Genomic DNA, 9,921 nt, shown 5'->3' with positions numbered 1-9,921 from the left:
TGCCGCCATTGTAGTCGCAACCCTGTACTGGCCAGGGGCATTGGCTAGTATTCTCGTTCTGCCATGTTTGCCAGAAGGGTCATGTACAAGCGCAAATACAAGGCTCCTGAAACCAAGGTTGAGAAGAAGTTGAAGGAAAAGAAGCCCTTCACCATCACCGAATCTGTTGAGGGAGACAAGAACGGTGGAACTTGAGTTGTCAAAATTCGTAAGAGCCAATATCTCACCTCACGTCTCGGAGGGTTATTGATGCTGCATCAGAGTTGAAAGCTGAACAGCCCTCGGCTTCACTGGCGGAGTATTTAGAAGCTTTGCAGGAAGTGTTTGGGACGTCAGGGGATCCCTGGGAGCTTTTAGTGGAGTTTCACCACATGGAGCAGGGTAGAGGGGAAAAGCTCTCAGAATACATATTTCGGCTGGAGAGAATGCTTACTGGGTTGCGCGCTGGGGGGTAGTGGAGGCGGATGAAGTGGCGAGGGTGAGCATGAGTCAGATATTTAGTGATTCCCTGGAGGAGGACAAGGTGGCTTGGAGTCTCCGGCAGTCCTATAAAAAGGGCCCCCCCTCCATCATACGGGCAGCTGATCAGAGAGGTGCGGGAGGAAGGGAGCGCATTGGGCCGGAAAAGGGGCTCGGGCCACCGGAAGCCGGGTTGAGGACTGAGAAACCCAAGGGGTCCCAAGGGAGTAGGAACCCCCCATTTGAGGGGATGGACAAGGATAGTACCCCCTTCGGGGGACGACCCGCGCAATGGGCTGGGAGTGGCAGGTGTCCCGGGAGAGGAGGGGTGGCGGGTAGCGTGTGCTATAACTGGGAAAGAGGGGCATTTCCGGTGGGAATGTGAGCGGCCAGGGGTCTGCTACAGCTGTGGGGAAGAGGCACACTTTATGGGGGCTTGTGAGAGACAAGGTGCCCTGCAGAGGGCAAGCCCCTGGGCGACGAAGAAGGGAGAGGTGTCGGAAAACAGGAGAGACTCAGTGATGGGAACGGACTGGAGTCTCTGGAGGAACATGTCCCCAGAGATCAGCCAATGGACCACCGGAAGCCCAAGCCTTTATTCCGGCTGGGCTGGTGGGACCCTGTTCCAGCGTGTGCTGACGGATAGAGAGAGTTTATGCAAAAGTCATCCTCAACACAGGATCTCAGGTTACCTTATTGATCCCAGTCGTTCTATAACAAATATCTAAAGCACTTGCCAGAAACCCCATTTAAAGCCCTGGAGATTTGGGATGTAAGTGAGGGTGATTATCCGTACAATGGGTACCTGTCAGTGAGATTGGAATTCTCGGAGTGAGATGTGGGAATGTCTGAAGCTCTTGAGACGTTGGTGTTGGTTTGTCCGGATCCGGTGGAAACAGGTGGGGACTAAATCCCCTCTTGTGCGACGGCTCCTGGGAGTCTGTAAGGAGAAAGCGGGGGAAAACTTTCTGAAGACTCTCTCAGTACACCTAGTGTTTCGAGCGATGTTCGAAGAAGTGGGTGACCCCCAAGGGCTGGATCCTGAGTGCAATCAAGGGTGGGTGTGGTGTACGCAGGCGAGGCCTAAAGTGATACGGCCAGGGGAGGTGGCACTAGTGATGGGAACCCCTAGATTCCCGGAGTGCCGGCGGGCAAAGCCCTGTTAATAGACGCCCCAGAAGATCTCGAGGGGGAGACATGATTTCCGGCTGGGGTGCTGGTGAGGCTCGAAGTGCAGAGGCCCTCGGTGGTACATGCGAGGCGGATAGTCGTGAGTGTCAGGAACAGTACGGAGAGAGAGATCACCTTTAAGAGAGGGATGCCACTGGTGCATTTGTTCCCGGTGACGGTAATGTCTAGCGCCCCTGTGAGGCCCACTAAGGGGGAAGGATTGGAAAACAGAGGAAAGCTGACTGCTGAGGCCTTTAACTTTGGGGACTCTCCTGTGCCGCCGGAGTGGAAACGCAGGCTGGTGGAGAAGATGTTGAAGCTGGAAGATGTTTTTTCCCTTGGCGAGTTTGATGTGGGTTGCTCCAAGAGCACTCGCCATACCATCCGAGTGACTGAGGACAGCCCGTTTAGAGAGCGGTCACGGTGACTGGCCCCTGCAGATGTGGACGATGTGTGCAAGTTGAAGGAAACTGGAATCATCGCTGAGTCCCAAAGCCCCTATGTGTCCCCAGTAGTAGTGGCCCAGAAGAAGAACGGAAGGGTATGCTTGTGTGTGGACTATAGGACCTTGAACCGGCGCACTGTCCCTGACCAGTATACCGTCCCGAGGGTCGAAGACGCGCTGGCCTGTCTGAGTGGAGCGAAGTGGTTTAGTGTGCTGGACTTCAGGAGTGGATATTACCAGATTCTGATGAGTGAGGCCGGTAAAGAGAAGATGGCCTCTATCTGCCCACTGGCATTCTTTCAGTTCAAACAAATGCCCCAAGGCTTATCGGGGGTCCCAGCCACCTTCCAGAGGCCCATGGAGAGGACTGTGGGGGATATGAACCTGCTCGAGGTGCTGGTGTATCTGGATGATTTGATAGTGTTTGGATCTACTTTGGAGGAACATGAGGAGAGGCTGCTGAAGGTATTAAGCCGGCTTAAGGAGGAATGGTTGAAACTTACCCTGGACAAATGACAGTTCCGTAAGCTGTCGATTGGCTATAATTTTGCAAGAAGGAGTGGCTGCTGACCCGTCTAAGATAGACACAGTGACCACCTGGCCTAGACCCCAGAAGGTGAGCGCCCTACGCTCGTTTTTGGGGTTCTGTGGGTATTACCGGCGATTCCTGAGAGGATATGCTAAAATGAGTCAGCCGTTGAACCAGCTATTGTGTGGCTATCCACCCGTGGGGAAGAAAAGGAAGGGGTACCGTGGGCAAGAAGCAGGAGGATACTGGAACCCGGCGGAGCTTTTTGGTTTGAGATGGGATGATCAATGTGAGGAAGCGTTCTAATCTCTGAAAAGGGTGCTGACCCAGGCCCCGGTGTTGGCTTTTGCCGACCCCCAGAAGCCATGTGCTGCAAACTGATGCCAGCCGAGAAGGTCTAGGGGCTGCCCTGTACCAGGAACAGGGCAACGAATTGAGGCTGGTGGTATTTGTCAGCCGAAGTTTGTCGCCATCTGAGGGAAACTATCCCACTGACAAGTTGGAGTTCCTGGCACTGAAATGGGTGGTGGTGGACAAGCTGAGTGACTATCCATACAGGGCCAAGTTTGAGATGAGAACGGATAACAATCCTCTCACTTATATCCTGACTTCGGCGAAACTGGATGCCACAGGCCATCGGTGGTTGGCAGCTTTGTTGGTACATGATTTCAGCCTGAAGTACCGGCCAGAAAGCAGAAATGTCGATGCGGATGCTTTGTCATGGCGGGATCATGGGGAACTGGAGACAGGCGAGGAGTGGGAGAGCATTCCTGCCCCTGGGGTGAAAACCATGTGTCAGTTTGCTATCACCATGAAGGCTGAGGAAAAGGGGAGGCCAGAGCGAGCAGTGGACCCACTGGGGGCTTCTGATGATGCCCTGTCCCCCGTTTACTGTGACCTGACTGCACTGAAGACTAAACAGTTGCCGGAACTAAGTCCAGGGGAAGTGGAGACCTGAGATGACCCGGCCACCGGCACTGTGTGGAGCGCAGTGGAGAAGGGGGATGTAGCGTGGGCAGAGAAGACGAAACACGTTTCAGTGCCTCTGTTATTGAAGGAATGGCCTCGGCTAAAGTTGAAGAACCAAGTCTTGTACTGGGTCACGTTGCCCCCGGACCACCCCCGGTGTTGGCAGCTGGTCGTGCCTGAGAGATATCGGAAGACTGTGCTCCAGGCACTGCATGATGATTCCGGGCACTTGGGGGTGGAAAAGACCTATGGATTACTTAAGGACCAGTTCTACTGGCCTCGGATGAGGGGGGAGGTTGAAGAATACTGTAAGAAGTGCAGTCGTTGCATCAGGAGGAAGACCCTGCCTGCGCAGGCGGCTCCTTTGTCACACTTGCAGAGTGCGGGACCCATGGGCCTGGTGTGTATGGATTTCCTGTCTATTAAGCCAGACACCAACAACACCGTGAATGTCATACTCATCACGGATCACTACACTCAGTATGCTCAGGCATTTCCCACAATGGATCAGAAAGTGACTACAGTGGCGAAGGTGTTTGGCCTTCCCAGGTGGATCCGTAGTGATCAGGGACAGGACTTTGAGAGCCGGCTATTCCATGAATTACTGGGTATGCTTGGGGTTGAGAAATCGAGGACCACACCCTATCACCCGCAGGGTGATCCTCAGCCTGAGAGGTTTAACCGGACCCTTTTGGATATACTCGGGATGCTGGAGATTGGTCAGAAAAGTAAGTGGAGTTGGCACATCGGGCATTTGCTCCACCGTTACTTGCAGTGACTCTACAGGGCACTCGCCCTATTATCTGATGTTCGGGCAGGAAACGAGGTTGCCTGTTGACTTGTGTTTTGGGACTGAGGCGGGTGAATTACCTTCGAAGCACTATCTGAAGTATGTGTCGGATATGAGGAGAGAGTTGAAAAGGGCGAGTTGGCTGAGCTGGCGGCCACCAAGCAGAATCAGAGGAACGAGGAGATATGATCAGAAAGTGAAGTTCGCCCAACTGTTGCCGGGAGATCGGGTCCTTATTCAGAATTTAGGACTACCTGGTAAGCACAAGTTGGCAGACCGATGGGCGGTCACCCCCCTATGTGGTCGAGAGCCAGATGTCGAATCTACCTGTTGACCAGGTGAGACCTGAGGATGGGAAGGGGCCTGTCAAGATACTCCACTGGAACCACCTGTTGCCCTGGGTCAAGAAGTGCAAGTGGATCAAGAGCCCAAGTGGGAGGTTACGCCTAGTATGAGGACCCTGCGAGGGCGCGGGGCGAGGGAAGAACCCACTGTGGAAGAGACGGGACTGGTCCTCACCCCAGAAAAGGATACTGCTTCGGAAGATGACAATTCAGATGTGTGGCACCTGTTTCCGTTCGCTAACTCCCTAGTACTGGAAGAAGAGGCTCCTGGCCCTTCCCCCGCTGAGTTCGGTGACAGGAGGGAGGGTGTTGAGGGGCAGACTGAGGTACAGCCGGCATTTGGGGGAGAGAGGGTGGAACCCAAACGCGAGACAGAGGACTCTCAGGTGACGAGGGATCCCAGTGAGGGAGAGGGTGAGGGTCCAACAGGTAGACCTGGGGTGTCCCCAGTGGTGTCTGAGGCGGAAGGGTCAGCAGTGGAGGTACAGAGGTCTCAGAGAAGTAGGCACCCCCTGAAGCAATTGACATATGCAGTGGAGGGAGAACCGAGTGTGATTTCCACTGCCCTGGGAAGTTATGTCACTGCTTTATGCATCTGGGTTGGGTTTTGTGTCTTGCAAGAAGCTCTATTAATGTCATGAGGGCATGACTTTTGTTGGTGGGGAGAGAATGTAAGGGGGTTCTATATGTTATTGCGTATGTTAATCAAAATGGCTTCTTTGTTAAGTTAAAAGTAAGAATGCTTCTTTGTTATGGTTACTGGTGAGATAGTGTTTTCTCTCTCAGCTTGTTTGGGTTATAATTACTAATAATGAGAATAGTATTCATTTGTTAACCAATAGGGATAGATGTTATTCTTTCTTGTGGGTCTGTAAGAGAGTGTTGCGTGAACTTTTGGGGGGTTGGAGGGGAGATCGCGAGGAAGGAGGACATGCTGGATGTGCTCTGGTTGATCACCGAGTTTGGTCCCAGACGGCTGGTCGATGAGGTCGGATAAGATCGAATAGTGGACCGAAGACTTCAATAATTGAGCTCCAACGGTTGTGCACGAATTGACTGAACTCTGATAAGTTTTGGCACCTTTTCTTTTCTTTTCCTTTTTTAAAATATATTGTATCACTATTAATTACCTAGTTCTAGTAAGATTTATAAAGTGTATACTGTAAACGTACATGGTATGCAGTCTGATATTGTCTGTGCGAGTTTATACCAGTGTGTATTTCACAGCATCCACGTATATGGGAGACACAGTTTGGCGGCTGGACGGATTTTCCCCTTGACATACACCAGCCGATAGCGTGAGCATTACATGTGATTCTTCTTTAACTTTGAGTTCCAACATGGCTCGCCACTACAATCAAAATCTCACGGCCCACACTGTTGTGCCAAAAATGGAGGGAATTTTATTAAGGCAGTCGGCCATTGCTGGAAGGAAAACTTTGAGGAACTCCTCAACCCTGAATTTGTCATTGACTTGAATGGCCTTGACTCCAAAGCAGAGTAAATGGTTGACTGTAACACCAGCTTGGACCAACTAAAAGGTCATATGAAATCTGAAAAATAACATAACCTCAGAATCATAGTGTATCTTTACTGACAAGTTTATTCTATCTCAAGTCAACTGGCACAACCTTAATCACTGCAGTTTAGCAATACAATGACCACTTTGATCACTTTGTACCACAATAGACTTTGTATTTTGTTTTAATTTGATTCTATCTTGTAAAACTATGTATAGTTTATGTTGAACTTTTGTTTTAGTCGTGATCGTTGCTTAAATGATGCTGGGTATCTGTGATACTGCTGCAAGTAAAGTTTTTCATTGTACCTATTTATGTGCATATGACAATAAACTCAAAGTTGACTTTGAAAGTGATCTTCTGTCACAATTCACTACTTCATCTCACACATCTGGGAAGAAGGACTTGCCAGGACACATCAGATGTATATTTTCAAGAACAGAGACAAGAGAGATCCCAATTTAGTACTCTCCTTCTCTATTATTCTCCTAGGGCCTGAGTTTCTGCTCCTCAACCATGAAGCATGGCCTCCTTGACTTCATAAAAGCCTGTCACTGAATCATAGTCACAGAACTGCACAGCACAGAAAAAGGCTCTTTGGCTCACCAAATCCATGTTGACATCAATCACCCATTTACACTAACTCTTCATTAATATTTAACGCACAGTTCTCCCAGATTCTATCTCTCACTTACGCAATTAAAGCCAATTTAAAGTGGAATGTTTGGGAAATTTGTCTTCACTTGGTTCTGCTATGTGATGGTATGGAGCTGTCATCTTAAACATTGAGTTCTCAAGGCACGTAATCTCAGTGTGGGCTGGTGTCAAGTAAGGTTCTGTCATTGCTCCTACACTGAAACTGGATTTTTCTTGCCACAAATCTCCACTTTACCTCCAATAAGCTTTCTACTGGAGAGAATTGAACCACAGGAACCGATTGACAGGACAAGTGGAGAACCTACATTGCCTTAATGCCACAACCAAGGTCCTTCAATTTCAGTCATGAAGTTACAAGACAAAGATAATGCTTGTGTTTGTACACCTTTGGAGGACTCGATCCAATTGGTTATCAGTTTGTTTACTGATGTGTTTCAGGGAATGAGGTTAGGGCCTTTTTGGGGTTAGGGCATATAGCACATATATGTTTTCAGCCACCAATCTTCAGATCTGATATAGACCGTAGATTAAAAATGCAGCACTGGATGATGGGTTCTTAGAATGGTTGATTGAAGGACCAAACAGTGTTGATTAGCATTGTCCTATGTGTGAGTATGAAGAGGGGTGTGTGGGAGTTATGTGTGGTCAAGGAAAGCATTGTAGATAATTGTAAAAGTAGAATTGTCCTTTGATCTTCAGAATATAAAATGTCATGTAGTGTTGGGTTGAGTGGGCCTCTTCCCTCTGAAGGGGTCTCAATATGATGCCTCCTGTATTTCATTTTGTCAAATGATGAGACTGCTTCATATGTACCAGTACTTCTCTCTGGTGACTTTGTTCATGCAGCAACAAATGGGTCTTATACCTAACATCTACAAAATAAATATCCCCTACCAACCCACCCTATAACACCACCCTTCAATATGAAGTTCTGCCATGAGATCCTGGAAAATTTACACTCGCAGTCTTCCATATCTTGGGAACACCTATTAAACAAAAGCAGACAACAATGTTGAAATTTACCATTGATCGCAGTCTGCCAACACAATCTTGTGCTATCTGAAGAAAAAAAAATGCACAAAGGAAACGAGCAATGCTTGCAAAGCTCCTGTCTACAGTTAACCCTGTATACTGCTGAGTCATGGACTACCTATACCACAGACCTCAAAGTATCAATAAGTCTGCCACAAAATCCTCCAAGTGCACTGCTAGAATTCATGAACCATTATGAGCATCCTCTCGCAGACTGGTATCCCAGTATTAAGGTCCTCATTGCAGTTGGCTCTAATGAGTGGATCGCATTCCTCATTTGCCCAATGGTAGACTCTTGGACCAGACATTGTAATCCAAGCTTTGTCACCACAGGACAGGGGAACAATTTAAGGATAATTTGAAAGCTTCCTTTAGAAAGCATATTTTCTCTCAGAGTCATAGGAGTCCCTGGCCAATGATAGCTCAAAGGGAAAAAGCAACGTTTAGGATTGCAACGAGAGCTTCAAGTTTATCTGTGGGAAGGAAACAGTAGAAGGGGAATATCACATTCAAACTACCCTTCTAGATCAAGCATCTCCCGCCCCATCTGAGCTTCCACATTCACTGCAATTGATTAATGAGAAACACCAACTGTGAAGGGCCACATATGGAGCAGGCATTTTCATAGTACTTTACAGTTTAGGCATATATAAGTTATAAAAGTTCAAAGATAACTAATTCTTTGTCCACTGTGTGATAAATTCTACAGGATTCAATGATGTGCTGACATTGCTTATTGGTGCAAGAGTCAGCCAAGTCTGAACCATATTCAGGTGTCAGCCATTGTTTGCCTTGCAATGGGCCATTCCATGCAAATAATTGCTTTATTTAGCTCTGTAAATGCACAATGTTAATGAAAAGGGAACAACATTTAGCTCAGAACTGTAATTAACCTAGAAAAAGAAAAATAAGTGTTGTGGGGGGGGGGGGGGAGGGAGGGAGGAAGAGAAAACATATCAATTATATGCAAATATCTCAAACACAGAAGGATAGCTAGGAAACAAAATCTACATTGTAACCAACTGGGATTAAAAAAGGTTTTGCAAGTGAAATGCTATAACCACATTCAGTAAAAATTCTGCAGTGAATCACAAATGTTAGGACTGGGGAAACATCTTACCACCACTGTAGATAATGGGTCACTGAACACTGAGAAATACTTAGATATGAAGATAGCCGGCACGTTGCCAATTCAAATTGCCTTTGTTGCTACAATGGGTTCTGTGATAGAAAAAGCATCAACAACCAGATAGACAAACAGTTTCAGTCACTTTCTCCTGATTTATTTAATACACAGTAAACTGATTTGTATTTATCCCGGTGACCTGTATAAATTATAGAGCAAATCTAGTATTTACATTTTTATTTATATTCATTACCATCAAGATAAACACCAAAGAAATGAGTAATGATGAAATTTCAGGTGAAGGTTCAGGTATGTGCGTGTATCAACAGTGAAATCACTACTGAGCAAGAGAAACTGCTCTTTCTCTCGTTATTCTCAAATTGATAGTTATATGTTTTGCCTGTTCTGATTTAAAGTAATATTCTTAACTTTAATAGTTCAAACTATTTTTTTGAGAATAATTTTTGTAGATCGATTCATAGGATACAACTGGTAGTGTTAAGGCTGGCATTAGTTGTCCTGCTTAGCCATATGTGGATGGTTGTAAGATATAATCTTCATCACTGCAGTCTCTGTGTTGAAGATATCATGTGCTGATGCCCCAGGATTTTAAACCAATATTGACTTTAAAGCAACATTGATGAAGAAACAGTGATATATTTCCAAGTGGAATGGTTTGTGATTTGGAGTAATGCTGCAGATAGTTTTGTTCCTATTTGTCTGGTGCATTGAGTTTCTAGGTGGCAGGGTTGCTGCTTTGCAAGGTGCTGATGATGTCCATTATGGAGATTTGTTGAATTGGTGGTCGAGGGAGTGTATAATTAAGCTGATGGATTTTTTCTGATGAATTTGATTCCTTCCTTTTGATTGACCCAATCAA

This window comes from Hypanus sabinus, chromosome 3, assembly GCF_030144855.1.
Source record: "Hypanus sabinus isolate sHypSab1 chromosome 3, sHypSab1.hap1, whole genome shotgun sequence".
Taxonomy (NCBI): Eukaryota; Metazoa; Chordata; class Chondrichthyes; order Myliobatiformes; family Dasyatidae; genus Hypanus; species Hypanus sabinus.
This window is presented reverse-complemented; position numbering follows the sequence as displayed.